At 42.1% G+C, this 16,990-nt stretch overlaps 1 long non-coding RNA gene and 1 other non-coding gene across 2 annotated transcripts; one reads left to right on the forward strand and one right to left on the reverse strand.

Moving 5' to 3' along the window:
• Positions 1-871: 871 nt before the first annotated feature.
• On the forward strand, positions 872-943 carry TRNAC-GCA (transfer RNA cysteine (anticodon GCA)). The gene has a single exon. It is a non-coding gene; the product is annotated as a tRNA-Cys (tRNA).
• Positions 944-12,312: 11,369 nt separating this feature from the next.
• On the reverse strand, positions 12,313-13,882 carry LOC129646431 (uncharacterized). The gene is made up of 2 exons (XR_008711918.1): positions 13,223-13,882; positions 12,313-12,695 (listed from the first exon to the last, which is right to left on the reverse strand). It is a non-coding gene; the product is annotated as an uncharacterized LOC129646431 (long non-coding RNA).
• Between the last annotated feature and the right edge of the window lie 3,108 nt (positions 13,883-16,990).

The raw sequence follows: 16,990 nt of genomic DNA on the forward strand, positions 1-16,990 counted from the left end.
GAGGAGTGTTCCCTTTATAGTGTTAAAGCACAATTGTGTTTAGCAAGGTTTATAGGAAGCCAATGGAAACTACTAAGTTGGAGGCCAGGCTTTGCCATTTTCAGTAAAGTTAAATAGATCTTCTGTGTCTCTATTAAAAAGTCCATTTTGGCTGCTTAGAGGTTATGCTGTGTAAAATTTGTGAAAATCCATTGAGTTGCATATGTATATGGCATGTTTCAGGGTGTGCATTATACTTAAATTCGAAGTTTTGGAAGTCTCTTTGGGGGAAGCAAGTGAAACTGTTGAGATTCTGGAAGCTGGTAAAGGGATTAGGATAAGATGAGCATCGTGAAGGCCCTTGTTTCCCATCGTTAGAGAAATGTACAGGGAGGAGAGTTCTTATACTGATGATGTGCTGGAAGTCCTGAGATCAAAAGAGCACTAATCCTGACTGGTGGACCAGTTGGCCAAGGATGGGACACATGAATTCTTCACTGGGAGATGGCTAGACCATGTCCTTCCAGTGTCTGGAGCTTCAGAAGGGTCTCCTGTTGCTTGGTGCTCATCTTGATCTCTTGCTTCACCACTCTCACTAGAACAGATTAGTTATTACAGTGGTGGTTACCTGCCATGTACGGCAGATGCCTGACCTCTCTAAAAATTATGACTCCTAATATAAGGAGGACTCTGGGAGTAGATTTCCCCTTTGCCTCCCGCAGTGTCTGCAGGGTCAGAGTCAGGCTGTTTTCACTGGTGAGAGCTGGTCCTTATTGCTACAGAACAGTGCCAGTGCATCAGCAGAGAGCCAGTTCAGATGATAAAGAATAAAATGATGATTGTCCTGTCTCGGTTGAGGTTTATTTGAATAAAGTTCTAAGGATCAGAGGCTTCCCTGGTGGCTCAGATGGTAAAGCATCTGTCTGCAATGCAGGAGACCCAGGTTCGATTCCTGGGTTGGGAAGATCCCCTGGAGAAGGAAATGTCAGCCCACTTCAGTACTCTTGCCTGGAAAATCCCATGGACAGAGGAGCCTGGTAGGCTACAGTCTATGGAGTCGCAAAGAGTCAGACACGACTGAGCAACTTCACTTTCACTTTCTAAGGATCAGATGTTTATTCTTGGAAGAGTGTGTGCTTGGTCCATGGGTATACTCAGCAGAAAGGTGCTGATTAAGTCTTTAAATACTAAAGCTAAGCTGGGAAACGTATTGAATGAACACAATGTTTTCATTTTCAAAATTTATGTACTTATAAAATAACATATATTATTTTTAGATATTAGTTTCTCATATTAATTTTATAGATCTAATTCTTTAATTATTGCTAGTGCAGAGTGCAGTGTTGAGGCAAGATGACGTAGGTCTTATAATTGAAGTATACTATTACCTTTTGTTATTATAGATGCTTTCATGAGCTATGTTATTTTGAATTGTGTGTGCGTGTGTGTGTGTTTGTGCATGTGTTTGTGTATGTGTTTTAAACCCCTTGGATCAAAGCTGCAAAATAAAGAACTATGCAAACTATGCAAGATATTATAACTATCAGGATTTTATTAGGACTGAGTAGTACGTTGATTAGTATGATAGTTTCGCCTAGTTATGAAATACACACTGGTATAAAAGTAGCTAAAAGAAGTTCTTCATGCCACATGCCAAACTTAGTGGGGGTGGACCGCTCCAAAAATTTTTAAGAGAAAGGAAAAGAGAGAATACAAAAAAGAAAAATAAAAGAAAATGCATAGCCTAGTTTCTGTGAATGTTTTTATTCATATTCCTTTTAAGTAAAATATGTTCTGACTGTAAGATGTGCAACTGGTTGTTAGATTTTTCGTTTGAGTGTTGCATTTACATAGAGAAGCTGGCTTTCAAAATGCCAGCCAGCAGCCAACTCAAATGCTTAAGATTTGTCTAACTTACTGACTAGTTTAGTAAGAAGATTTCCTGACGATGTTTCAAGGAAACACATATCAGAGATCTTGTTCTGGAAAACTCAACCAGAATTTTGTCAGTTATGATCTATCAGATTCTTAGGGTATTTGATTTTCACTTCCTAATTTAGGGCTTGCCAAGATTCTGTGAACATAAAACCTCACCTCCACATATTCAATTGAAGAGGATACTTTTGAAGTTCAAGATTGCCTTCCTGGAGAAAACTTAGGGATATTCATCAGGCTCTGGCTGTAAACTATACCATTTCTTTTTTTAAAAAAATTAAAAATGTTTTTTAATAGTTGATTTGCAACGATTCAGGTGTACAGCAAAGTGATGCAATTATCTACCATTTCTTTATAAGTGTAAGACGTGTCTTTCATCCCCTAAGCATTTTTGTTAAAACAACTTCCGAGATCCCCCAGCCAAGGACATGGATAGATTCTGGAAGCATTTCCTGATTTATTGATTGGGGCTTCTTCTGTGTCCTGACTCTCCAAAAAAATTATTGGACCTTTTGGCAATACTGGGGGACAGATCAGACTCTGATGGGTAGTGCTCTTTATTGTACCGACAGGTAATGACACTGGCCTTCAATTTCAAAAGGGCCTTTTGAATGAAGCCCAGATATTACATTAATGTTCTACAGAACACGCTTTGGGAAAGATTCTTTGCAGCAGGTAATTGGGAGGTATTGAAGTGTTTTTAAATGGAAAGTGGTGTGATCCGATGTGCATAGGTCAGGGTAGAAGATGGATTTGAGGAGAGAGAATTCAGGCAGAGTTCAATTAGGAAGCTCTTGAAATAGTCCAGGTGTGAGATCATGGAGGCCTCAAGTAGGGCAGTAGCAGTGGGAATAGAAGAGGAGGCGGACTGAGAAATATTTAAGTCATAAATGCAGCAGGTTTAATAACTCATTAGCTTAGGAAGGGAGCAGAGTCTGGGATGAACCACTCCACTCTGGCTTGGGTGACTGACTGGTTAGTTGTATGCTACTGAGATTGGAAAACTAGGCCGTTTCTTCTGATGCCTTTTGAATTAACCCCAAGGAGCTCAAGTTAAAAACAGTGTCCAGAGTCTGAGGGCTTCAGTCTTCCAGCGCTTGATCTTGATTCCTGGCTAAGAAAATAACTTGGCTTCATCCCAAGGTTGTGAAATAGTTTTGTTCCGGAGATTCAGGATGCCTGGAGACCAGGAGCTGGCTGCACAATAATTATGTTCTAGCGTCTCCATCTCGAGCCCAGGAAACACGCCATAGTCTGCTAGCTTTAGTCTTGAGGACCTTCTTAGCAAAGAAATCTTCAAATTGATTTTTAAACATCCTCTTCCTCAGTAAATGAGTATTTTTCCTGGTGACAACCAGACTACCAGGAAGGGCATTTGGGATATTGCTTAAATAGTCACCAGAAGTAAAAACCATTTTTAAAATCTTATTCTGTTATATATGCTTCTTTTTCTATTAAGCAGTAGAAGATCGTAATTTTTTTTTCCCAGCGTATCTCCCTCTCTTAATTTTGTCAGGAGTTTTTACCTATTCATTTAGTATGTCCATTGACATATGTGAAAGAAAAAGGGGTTGGTCTCTAGTTATCAAGTAAGTTTGGTGATGACCACGTTCAGTGCCCTTTCACAGCACACAGTAAGCCTTTCAAATCTCTTGCATTCTGTGATAAATAAACCAGTTACAGCTTATTTAACCCAAAGATATCCCTAAGTCATTTGACCTCAGAACCCATTTTTTGCTCCCCCAGTGAATGCCTGTTAACTATTTGAAGAACTGGTATTCTGCAAATGTAGCTGGGGAAAGGCTCATCTACTTATTTACACAGTCACATATTTTCTGGGAACAATCTCAGCATCTTAAATTGGTTGCGTTTTGCAGGGTGGGATGCAGTTAACACTAGATGGGTATATATGTTCCCCGGCCTTCCTCTCAGAAACTTCAGTTCACTAGTTTGGGATGGGGCTTAGGATTTGTGTTGTTGACATACACTTCCAAGGTAATTTTCTTTTAAAAATTAAAAAAAAAATTAGTTTGAATTTGTTTACAATGTTGTGTTTGTTTCTGCTGTGCAGCAATGTGAATCAACTTTAAGTATACATATATTCCCTCTCTCTTGAGCCTTCCTCCCACCCACCCCCTATCCCACCCCTCTAGGTCATCACAGAGCAGCAAGGTGATTTTTATGTAGCTACTTTGAGAAACAATAGGTGAAATTATTGCCCTGATCAGCCAGTGTTTGTGACAGGGCACCATTTCCCTTTATTAAGTCTCTGTCTTAAAAGAGGGCTTCCCTGGTGGCTCAGACAGTAAAGAATCCGCCTGCAGTGCGGGAGACCTGGGTTCGATCCCTGGGTTGGGAAGATCTCCGGGAGGAGGGCATGGCAACCCACTCTATTATTCTTGCCTGGAGAATCCCCAAGGCCAGAGGAGAAAAGAAAGGTGTACCATCTCCCTCAGGGTGGCAAGTCCTTTGAAGTAGGAATGCCTTTCTTATTCCTCTCCCCACCCTTGCCTAGCCTTTGTAGCCTGTGTACTTGCCCCAAGACAGACACTCAATAAACGGTTGCTGGGTGAATTGAAATTCAGTAACCCCAGTTCCTCCAGAAATCAAGAGGGACGTGGGGAGTGGTCAGAAATGATTGAACATGGTATATGTGTCAGGGATTCCCCAGGACATGTATACATATATCCATGACCAACCTCACAATTATTTTTTCTTTGAAAAATCAAAGTAAATTTAAAACTAGAGGTTAGTAGGTTTAGGAAATTAAAAGGCCTATATTTGTAAAAAGAGCCAGCGTGTGCTAAGGGAAATTCAGTCTTCTGCCTTTATAGTTCCAACTAGGCTGTATTGGTTGTAAACATTCTGGTGACACTGTAAGTTTCCCTCCACGCCAGACTCTTAGACCCTACTCCCTGGAGCCTACCTTATTAGTTATTTTTTTAACTAGAAACTTTATTGAGATATAATTCATGTATCTACCATACAATTCGCAGAGTGGGACACGGCTTAGTAAACAACAACAAATTATACAGTTCACCCATTTACAGTATATAGTTCTGTGGTTTGAACTATAACTGTCAAACCACAGAGTTGTATACCTGTCACATCACCCCAGGAAGAAATCTCATACCCATTAGCAGTCTCTCCTCCCTGCACCCAGTTTCCCCAGTCTTGTCTCTGTGGATTGACCGGTTCTGGACTTTTCATACCTATGGAACCAGTCTTACAATATGTGGTCTTTTGTGATTGGCTTCTTTCTTTTATTTTTAAAATTATTTTATTTAAAAAGATTTTATTGAAGTGTGGTTGCTTTACAATGTCGTGTTAGTCTCTGCTGTACAGCAAAGTGAATCAGCTATATGTATGCACATATTCTTTCTTTTGGGGATTTCTTTCCCATTTAGGTCACCACAAAGCACTGGGCATAGTTTCCTGTGCTATACAGTAGCTTCTTGTTACTTATCCATTTTATACATGATGTCAGTAGTGAATTTATGTCATTGCCAACCTCCCAATTCATCCCAACCCTGCTTCCCCCTTGGCATCCATACATTTGTTCTCTCTGTCTGTGTCTCTATTTCTGCTTTGTAAATAAGATTGTCTATACCAGTTTTTTTTTTTTTTCAGATTCCGTACATATGCATTAAAATACAGTGTTTGTTTTTCTCTTTCTGACTTACTTTACTCTGTATGACAGTCTCTAGGTCCATCCATGTTTTTCCAGATGACCTAATTTTGTTCCTTTTAATGGCTGAGTAATACTCTGCTGTGTATATGTACAATATCTTCATTCACTGAACATAATGTTTTCAGCCTTCGTGTATTTTGCAGCATCTGTCAGCTTTTCATTTTTTTCTATTGCCAAATAATATTCCATTGTGTGGATATAAACTATCTGTTCATCTGTTGATGGATATTTGCATTGTTTCACTGTGTGGCTGTTATAAATAAATGTACAAGTTTTTGGTGTATGTGGAACTTAATCGTTTCTTGACCAGTTACTTTAAAATGTAAGCCATTTTTAATAATCTGAGATGTACTAAAGATATATATTGACGATTCAAGGTATTTTAGAATCCTACTCTACTGACCTATGGGCGTACCTCAGCTATTTCCACGTAACCCTGCTCTAGGCAGTGTGGTTCCCTCTCAGCTGCATGAGTACATTCCCTTTCGGGGGGGGGGGAAGCCCCACCCCCTTTACAGGTTTCACATTGCACAAGCTCCAACTCTTATTCTTTTCCTTCTATGAGGCTCTTTCCAGAGTTTCCAAACTCCTCTGAACTCGCGGGGTGGCATCCACCCCACTCATTTAGGTGCTGACCACCTGCAGCTCCATATGGCTTTGTCACTGTTTCACACGTCTCTGTGTTATCTCTGCAAATGAGATGCTGGAGGGTAAGGATCAAATCTTACCATTCTTTTGTGCCTCCCAACCATCACTACACAAGGGTTCGAGAGGAATTGATACTGAATAAATGAATGGATGCTATAGCTCAAAGTCTCTGTGCCACCAGTGTTCTCTGTGCGTAGTAAAATGGGACTGGTTTGCACCAACCAGTGAGGAAATGACAAGAGTCATCGATTAAACCAGGTGCAGCTCTGAAATTGCGAGGGGCTCATTTAAAGAGCTGCTGACTTGTCACAGAAAATGCTGAAAGGCGTTCTGTTTAGAAATAATCTTGTCTGAACATCGTATATTCTCTTCATTTCTTCTTACTTGTTCTCATTTGCAAGGACATGTTCAGGGACATTGTCTTGAAAATAGGATCCTTGCAACTTCCTCTCTTTTATTTCCAAGTTCAGATCATAATTTAGCAGCTCTGTCATTATCAGACCCATTATGTCTGTGATGGCCATAAACTGAATGTCTCTTCCGTGACTTCGCAAACAAGGTCAGTTCTTTGAAAGAGCCCCCGTAAACGGTCCTCATGTTTATCTCTAAAGCAAATGGGAACTATAAAGAAAAAAAAATTTAAAAATCAGATAGAAAAGTATAATAATTTGAAACAGAACAAAGATATTTGTTTTTCTGGTATTTGGCAATGAAAATCTGAGCTGTTTTCCTGTAAAACCTTCTCCCCGGATATTTCTCTGTGAATGAAAGTATTAAACAAATCATCCCAGTTCTTTCTTTATGGTCGAGTTATGAGAAGGTCCTTGGAAATAATTCTTCCTAAATATAATTACTGATTCATAGCCTGAATTTTTGTGTCATGTTGAAAAGAACTGCAGACAAAGACAGAGGGCCTTGGTCACTGCTACCCTGGTTTATAATGAGGGGCTGGCTGAGGGCTGTAGAGACAGACTGTACAGACTGTACATTATAATGAAGCTGCAGCTGTTAGTTATTATGTTAGGGCCTCGCTGATTTGCTTGCTCACAGCTGTAATGGGTAGAACAGTGGTGGATCCCTTCAGCAGGAATGTGTCTTTAGATCCTCGACGCCATTCACATAAAGACGGGGTCATCTGGGCGACTTCTTAAGTCCCTACTGTGCAAATACGGTGACATATCTGTTCAACAAACAGGTGGAATTTGTTGTGAGGCATGAGCTTTGTAAATTAATCCTAGGCCTATTTATTGGTTGCAGGGCAAGTTAATAAATCAGAATGTTACCAAAGAACTGTTTATGGATGTGTTTATTTCTGAGCATCCAGACAAACACTTAGTGAGTACTATGGCATATCTAACACTGTACTAGGGCTGGCAGCCCTTATAAGAGTAGCAGAGATAGAAAGTGTATGAAGATGCTCAGAGTTCCATCGAGAGATACTAGATCTATGAACATGGAACAACTCGGAGGGACCATAGAATGATGAGATGGGACTTTATTTTTGCAGAAAGACTTGGAGTCACAAAGTGCTTCCCATTTACTAACTCTTTGGATGTGGACAAATTTTTTACCTCCCTGAGTCTATTTTCTTGTCGGTAAAGTGGGATAATAATATCCTTACAAGTTTATTGAGGTGATGAAATCAAATTAGATATTGTACATAATGAAATAAAGTTCTGACACATTGTTTAATAAAATTTAGATACTATTATTAATTGGAAGGCACATTAGGGTGACTGAAATCAGGTTCAGGAGGTTTGGTATGGAGGACACATAGGCACAAAAGAATTTGGGAATCAAAAAAAGACTTTGGAGATATGGAATTAGTCTGTATAATTTTATAAAGGTAATAATATCTAAGCCAGACTACTATAACTGTAGTAATAGTTACCACATGTAGTGGGCCAAGTTGTTGTGATTGCTCTATGTGAATCTTTCCTCAAATTTTCACAATAATCTTATGATGTAGATACTCTTATCATTCATTTCCTAGGCATAGAAAAATGTTAAATGATTTGTCCAGTGTTACACAACTAGTAAATGATGGAAGCAGGGTTTCAATCTGAGTGTCTGACTCAGAGCCACTTCCGAAAACAGGGAAGCAAGAGGTTAGAGTAAATAGAAAGGCAGAGATGGTGGATCAATAAAGAAACAGAACCGTGAGAGAAAGACTGGGCAAAGTATTAGCCAACTGGGAAAGATGGAGATCTGCTGGTGATCAGGTGTGGCTGTGGTGTGTTTGGACTGATCTGTGGGCAGAGTGGAGCCACTTCCTCTCAAGGGGGAACTTCCTTGCATCTGGAGGAATCCTGGAAATGTGGTGGTCTCATCTAAATGCACTTGCTCCATTTTTGAGTTCTCTTGATGATGACTGAGCCACTTCATGTACATTTCCTGTGTCAGGGCAGAATCTTTTATCTCATCCAAGTTGTTCCTTAGAGCAGAGTTGCATTCCAGAACCCCACCTGATATGCACTTTCTTCTTTAAACATACCCTGTCCTCTCTTTTCCATAAGCCATCCATGCAGTCATCCATCTGTTCATTTACTCAGGCCCGAACACTTGAACGCTGTGCTAGCGGAGTGATGAACAAAGTCAGAGATCGGTTTCAGCCTTTTCACACAATTCCAGGAAGTGTATGCTCTATTATAGGGAATATAAATCTTTCATATATTTTTGAAAACAATGCCAAAATGTGAATCAACTACTTTACTAAACATGCTGTTAGCTTAGCTGACATCTTTCCCCTGCCCCCACCTCCCCCCATAGCAATCCTATTTTGATGAAAAAATCAGGGCATTGATCTTCATTCCTGTTCATGCTCTTCTTTTTTGAGGTGGGTAGCTCTTTAAGTCCTAGACTTGTTGCTTCTGTAGTCCCTTTATTCAGAGCTTTGTCAGGGTTTTGTTTTTTTTTTTAAATAATTTTTTAAAAAGTCTTTATTGAATTTGTTTCAATATTGCTCCTGTTTTCTGTTTTGATTTTTTAGCAATGAGGCATGTGGGATGTTAGCTCTCTGAGCAGGAATCAAACCCATACCCCCTGCATTGGAAGGTGAAATCTTAGCCACTGGACCATCAGGGAAGTCCCTATTAGCCAGTTTCAAATGTACCTTGTGCCTATTTACACTTCCGTCATGGTTTCTTTTTAAGCATCTGGGAAACAGGATCCATTTTGCCACTTTCCTTGGAGATCGCCTGTCTACAGAGGTGGGGATAGGAGAAAGAGGGGTTTTCCAGGCAAGAGGGGCTTTCAGACATCTTTTCCAGCTTGTGCTCACCCTTGTCTGTCATACCCAGAGCTATGTAAGAGTGGTGATCTGTGTTTATAGAAACAAGACACCGCTCCTCCCCCCCCCCCAATTCTGTTTCTAGCTGCCTCTTCCAAGCAATAGTTGCTCTCCATTGAAGGCTTCCTATGAACCGTGAGCTATTTCAGGGCAGATCCACGTGGTACTTGTGCACGTGAACATGGGTGAAACATGACTGGTGTCCGTCCTGACTGGACCGTTTATTTTGGTCTTTACTCTGATTAGTTGGTAGTGGTATCAGAGCACTTCTCAAACAATTTGAATATTACCTAGCACTTCCTGAATACTCTAATGACATGTATCATTTCTGTCTCATGAGAGCAGATGAGGTAGAGGTAGGTGTAATTATTCCTATTTTATAGATGAGAAAACTGAGGCATAGAGGGTACGTGACTTCTCAAGGTCACACAGTTAGTCCATGGCAGTATCCATGTTCATACCCAGAGCCTCCAGGTCTTTCTAGTGTGCGGTGCTACTTTCCAAGCCCTAGAAAGCCCTTGTTCAGTTCTCAGTGCACCTAAGTCATGTCTTGCTGCTTTGTTTACTAGATGTAGGCTCTCAGAATGCCTCCTTCTTGGAGACCAGAGGAGGGAGGTTTAATCAGCGTCCTTGTGTACAGTACTCCAGCTTCCTCATTAGTCTTTCTATTAGGAAGAAACAGAGGCGCAGCCACGGCAGAAGCCAAACACTGCAGTCTACAAGCATCTCTCAAGCTACTTCCCCAGAAGCTTGCTGTGTGTGTTTCTGCAGTGGGACCTAAATGTTCCTCCCAGGCATGGACTTACATTTATGATACATCAAATCCTCTTAAACTATCAGATTCCACAACTCAGAGGAGCAAACTGAAATCTGTTCTCGCTGCCCTCCCTGGTTCTGCTGGCGCCTCTACACTGTCAGCATCCTTCAGGGAAACTGAAAAATGAAATGTGGCCATCTGTGGCTGTGTGCCGAAACTGGAGGGCTTGCTCTGGTCCTTAAAACGCTTATAACATCCTTATAACACTTCAGTTAATCAGATGTTCTGATTATAGGGGGAAGAGGATTGGAGAAAGAGGAGAGTAAAATTGGGTCATAGGCTTTCAAAATTTTTTAATTGAGGTGAAATTTATATACTGTAAAATTAACCATAGTACATTCATAATGCTGTACAACTACCACCTCTCTCTTGTTCCAAAGCATCTCATCACTCCAAAATAAAACCCAGCATGCATTAAGCACTCCCACCCCGGGTATCCACCGGTTTGCTTTTTATTTCTGTGGATTGATTAATATTTTTTCAAATATTTCATCCAAATAGAGTCATACAACATGACTTTTTGACTGGCTTCTTTCACTTAGCAGAATGGAGATTCATCCACATGGTAATACGTATCAGTATTTCATTTGTTTTTATGGCCGAATAATGTTCTGTTACATGGATATACCCTATTCATCCATTGACAGACATTTGGGCTGTTTTCATTCTTTGCTGTTAGAAACATTTTTGGATAAGTATTTATTTGAGTACTTGTTTTCATTTCTTTGGGGTATGTACCAAGGAGTGGAATTGCTGGGTCATATGGTAATTCCATGTTTAACTGTTTGAGGAACTGCCAAACTCTTTTCTGCAGGGGCTGAAGCTTGAGTCACTGGTTTTGACAGTGGACATGGTGAGGACAGGAAAGAACATGACTCTGTCTCTGTAGAAGGTCTGCACATTTTAGAACGAGACTGAAAATGTACAGGAGCGTGTCTTCAAGGAACCAATCAGTTCAGTTCAGACGCTCAGTCATGTCCGACTCTTTGTGACCCCATGAACTGCAGCATGCCAGGCCTCCCTGTCCATCACCAACTCCTGGAGTCCACCTAAACCCATGTCTGTTGAGTCGGTGATGCCATCCAACCATCTCATCCTCTGTCGTCCCCTTCTCCTCCTGCCCTCAATCTTTCCCAACATCACAGTCTTTTCAAATGAGTCAACTCTTCACATGAGGTGGCCAAAGTACTGGAGTTTCAGCTCTAGCATCATTCCTTCCAAAGAAATCCCAGGGCTGATCTCCTTTAGAATGGACTGTTTGGATCTCCTTGCAGTCCAAGGGACTCTCAAAAGTCTTCTCCAACACCACAGTTCAAAAGCATCAATTCTTCGGCGCTCAGCCTTCTTCACAGTCCAACTCTCACATCCATACATGACCACAGGAAAAACCATAGCCTTGACTAGACAAACCTTTGTTGGACCACTTACCTACCTGTAGATCCCAAAAGGCCCAAGCTTTTATACATTCTTGCCTTTGACAGGTTCCCTCCTCTGCCCACAGAGCTAACTGTTACACTTCCTTCTAGGCTCTGCTGGACTCCCTGGTCTGAACTCTGGTATGCCTCAATGTATTTTCATGGCTTCTTTCCAGCTCTTACTAGGCTCTACAAGGATGGGGACCTGTTTGGTTCATTGTGTGTCTCAAACACCCACAACAGTGTTGGCACACAGGAATTTTCAAAATAGATCCTGAATGAATGGGGTCAGAATGGCATTTTTCATTTTGTTGTCTTACCATCTGATTGGTAGTAGGCATCAAATGTTATTTGAATGAAAGGATGGAAGAAAAGAGGAAGGGGCAAGCGAGAGAGAGTGGGAGCAAGACATTGAAGAGAGAGAGAAGAAGAAAGCAGGAGAGGCAAAGAAATGAAAAAAACAGATGAACAAGAGAGTGTATAAAAGAGTGAGAGAATGATTGGAACTGTGGGAGGCAGAGAGGAGCTAGGCCAGTGATGCCTGGATTTAAAAAAATGTAGCCATTTATTCTACAAATGTCAAACATCACATTCAAACACGTGCTTGGGTATTAGAAGGATGGAGAGTTTCAAGTCTTGGGATGAATGTCCCCTGATCTCACCTCATTCCATGTCCATTCTGCATGGGGCCAAATCCCTGAGGGTATAAGACACTTGGCAGGAATAGCTGCTTTCATTAGACCATCATTATTAGTTTTTTGGAACGCCCGCTGGGTCAGAGCACATCAAGGGACGTTTGAGATCAAAGCGGGAGTGGCTGTCTTCTGCTCCGCCAAGGTGGCCAGCCTTTGCTTACATAGCACAGGTTATATAATTTGCACTTTGCAAACAGCTGCTCAGTGATGCTGCTACCTTCTGACTCTGCAGTGACACAGGAAAGGCTCACTTAGGAGATGCTAGCGTGGGGTTAGTCAGGCTTTTTAAATTCACGTCTCTGCCAACACCAGCTTCCTGCCTAGTTTCTCATAAGTGATTTTTAAGCAGCTAATCCAAATGCAATAAGTGCCCTGGTGACTCTCTCCTCCCTACCCACATTGCTTCATGCATGCCAAAAAGTGGGGGAGCTCCGAGTGAGTCACTGGTCTCCGAGGGGCCTGAGCTCCTACCTGGAGTGTGAGAATGCTCGCACCTTAATCTGGCAGCCCTAGCCAGGAAAATATACCCCGCAGTGTCCCCCTTCTGCCCTCTTTCATTGGGCCGGCCCCGTTTTAAGGCTACTGCTGCTTGTTTCCATAAACCAAGCACTAGTCAGCCAACAGACTGACATGCTCATACCAGTGATTAAACTCTGATCTCATGTTTCTCCCTACTGGGCTCTGTGGTGGGGCAAGTGTCTGTAGACCGTGCTGGGCGGGTTCAGAGAGTTGAGTGGAGTTGGCCGTACTCACCCCCAACTAGAAGCGTCTGCTATGAGAGCCAGAAGACCTGATGGCTTTTTCTGCAAAGCAAAGAACCTTCTTCTCCTTACAAAGGGAGCCCTGAAGGAAATGCTTCCAGAAGCACCTTTGGAAAGCGCACAGACATTTTCTGGCCACATGGGCATTGTTCCTAAAGTTGTTTAGTCTCAATGTGATCCTTAACCCCTGCAGGTGGTGGTGGTTTAGTCGCTAAGCCGTGTCCGACTCTTGCGATCCCGTGGACTGTAGCCTGTCAGGCTCCTCTGTCGCGGTTCTCAAAGCTCCGCGGTGGAGTCCTCCGGGAAGCTGGTTAAGAATGCAGTTTCTGGAACCCCACTTAGCTTCCACTAGGGGCAGCAAGGAGCACCATTTTTAAAGCGCCACGGATGATTACTTGCGTGCTGGGCGCCAGAACCAGACTAACATGTTTACCGAGCAGCACGTCTTGAAAGGCAAGCCCCAGACGTCTCCTGTTGACACACCTGCAGAGTTTCTTCTCTGTGTCTCACCTGGGTGACCCCCTGGTCCAGGATGACACGACCCAACACAGCACCTGCTGCTTGCTGTGGAGGGCGCGTCTGGAGCTCTGACTGAAGCCGTTCTTTTCAGCTGGGTTGCTTTTCCTGACAACTGCTTTTCTTCATATCAGCTGCATACAGAATGTTTTTCATCCGGTGTTTCTCCTTGGGGGACTGAACTGAAATCAGATCTCAGACTGTGAGCACATGTCACACCAGGATTTGTAGCCCAGGGCACCAGGATTTACTCAGATTTTTATTTTCTAAAGGACTCAGCATCACAACAGTCCTTCAGAGTCCTAATCTTCCTTCTCTAAGGATCTATAGAAAAGATCCTTATGGCTGTGGTAGAATACCCTCCACCTAAGGATGGTTTCTGATCAAATGGAGAGGGGGAAACAGCATTTCTCTGGGACTCTCGTTTTCTTTTTCTCTGCTCCTTGTTGGGTGTGCTCAACCCCTTTCCACCTTATTCTACCTGATGCAAAATGCTCAGTGGCAGTGCTTAGCTGGTCAGGACGTACCCTGAAGCTCTGATTTTTTTTTCCTGACTGCCCCCCAGAACTTATCTTGTCAGTTAATGATGTAATTGTAATGTATTAAGGAATATTAATGGTTTAAGCCACCCAAACAACTGTCTGGTAACACCTGCATCTCAGTAACACCTCAGTGAAGTGAGTGAGGTAGGAATTTGAGGCCCTTAGGGGGACCCCATGGCTTCCCAGGTGGCTCAGTGGTCAAGAATCTGCCAGCCAAGCAGGATACTCAAGGTCCATTCCTTTGGTTGGAAGATCCCTTGGAGAAGGAAATGGCAACCCACTCCAGTATTCGTGCTTGGAAAATCCCATGGACAGAGGAGTCTGGCCGGCTATAGTCCATGGGCTTGCAGAGTCAGACACGCCTTAGCGACTAAACACCAACAACAGGGTGACCCCATCCTGGCTTGCCAATCTGGGAAGCACCTCCATCCCAGGTAAACCAGGAAGGTTAGTCTCTGAAGTCTCATTGGAGAGCTATTTTATAATAGCAACAACAGCAATAGCATTAACAGCTAATATTTATATGGTGCTTTGTGCCGGGTGCCGTTCTCACTTCTTTACACATATTAACTCAAATATTTCTCTCAACAGTCCTATGTCTGTGTTCTATCATTAGCCACTGTTTTTAGATGGGAGACACATATGCCCAGGTTCATGCAGGAAAGGAGACTTTCTGAGATTCCTAAGTTACCAGCCATGTTTTTGCCTGTTCTTCATATAAGGCCATCCTGCAAGAGCTGGTCCTAGGATAAAATAGTCTTCAAAACCTGAGTATTTTTCCATATTGCTTGTGACTTTCCTTTCAATGAACTTTTGGTTTAGTGGAAAAGTTGAGAAATTGTTCTAACCAACAAATTCACTGAGGCATCTGCAGAAAATTACTTGGTGCTCAAAGTGTGGGTTTCTCTATTAGTAGAACTTCCAGTCAGAGAAGGCAATGGCACCCAAGTCCAGTACTCTTGCCTGGAAAATCCCATGGATGGAGGAGCCTGGAAGGCTGCAGTCCATGGGGTCGCTGAGGGTCGGACACGACTGAGTGACTTCACTTTTACTTTTCACTTTCATGCATTGGAGAAGGAAATGGCAACCCACTCCAGTGTTCTTGCTTGGAGAATCCCAGGGCCGGGGAGCCTGGTGGGCTGCTGTCTATGGGGTTGCACAGAGTTGGACATGACTGAAGTGACTTAGCAGCAGCAGCAGCAGCAGCAGAACTTCCAATAAATATTAAACTTAGTTCCAGTGAGTAATGGAAGTACTGGGTGAAAATATTAAACAGGGCCCGGGTTATTGACCCTGGAGCAGTAGCAAGATCTAAAGGAGGCCATTGTTTGCATGTTAGTCTGCCTCTCATGACACAGCAAAACATCAGTTAAACAACAGAAAATAAACAGCTATTTTCTCATGGTTCCAGAGGCTGGAAGCTCAGGATCAGAGTGCCAGCAGGCTTGGTTTCTGGTGAGGCCTCTCCTCCTGGGTTATAGATGGCACCGTGTCATGGTGGCCTCACATGCATTTCCTTTGTGTAGCTGTATCCATGGCGTTTCTTCCTCTTCTTCTCAGAACACCAGTCCTATTGGATTAGGGCTCCTAATGACCCCAGTTAACCTTAATTACCTTGTTATTAACCAAATACGTTAGGCATTAGGGCATCCACATATGAATTCTGGGGGACACAGTTCAGTCCATAACAATCTGGAAGGCAGAACTTCCTACTTCAGGGCTCGGTTCTGTCACTGGTTTCCCTCATGAATGTAATTCTGAGCCTTGTTAAATGTATCCTTCTGTGCAGCAACCTGATACAGTGATTCCACTCATTGAAGAAGGCAGTGTAATCTAACCTGGCTTACTTATGCTTAGGTTTCCTGAATCCATAACTCCAGACTGTTGTTGAGTGTATCTGTGTGTGTCTAACTGGAATTTACAACCATATAACATAAAATGTTTATAGAGGAGGAAAATTTTGTGGGGAGCAGAGCTATTGTAGAGTGACAAAACAGGTGTCTACTCCACTGTCAACTGTTTCTTCCACTATTGCTGATCTTAGAATGTTAGATCTTGGACCCTGAAGTCTTTTTTCCATTCTTTCTGCCTAAAAGCTTCCCCTTTTCATCTTTTACTTATATTCATAATGCTTTTTCATGGTGAAGAAACCAGCACTCCCCTCCTCTCCGTTAATTCCAAACATTTCAGTTTTGCTTTCATTTAGTCTCTAACCTTAGGGTGCTTTGCATTGTTTATATACATTGCTTGGTGTTACATTTCTGTTCGGAAAGAAACACAGGTTAAGGAAATATTTGTTGGATGAGTACAAGTAGGCTTGTTATCTTGATCAGATCATAACCATAAACTTCTTGATGGGAGGTGCTAGTCTTACATTTTTTTCCCAATTTTTTAATTCTGGAAAAATTCACATAACAATAATCATTTTGAAGTTAACAATTCACTGTTCTTTGGGGCAGTCAAAATGGACTTCCTAGGAAGGCAGCTGCAGGAGTCTTTCTTTCCAAATCACTCGTGGTCTGGCTTGGCTCGTTTCTGTGGAGGTACTAAATGGAAATCTACTTTCTAAGTGCTACTTGCTCATCCAGAAGGATTCTTTGTCTCTAAAATAATAGCATGAGAGAATCTAATACTTTCAGAATAAAGCTTCCTTTAGCCCACAACTGAGAGTTTCCAAAAATAAAACACTGGCTATGTTTACA

This window comes from Bubalus kerabau, chromosome 3 (genome assembly GCF_029407905.1).
Source record: "Bubalus kerabau isolate K-KA32 ecotype Philippines breed swamp buffalo chromosome 3, PCC_UOA_SB_1v2, whole genome shotgun sequence".
Lineage (NCBI taxonomy): Eukaryota > Metazoa > Chordata > Mammalia > Artiodactyla > Bovidae > Bubalus > Bubalus kerabau.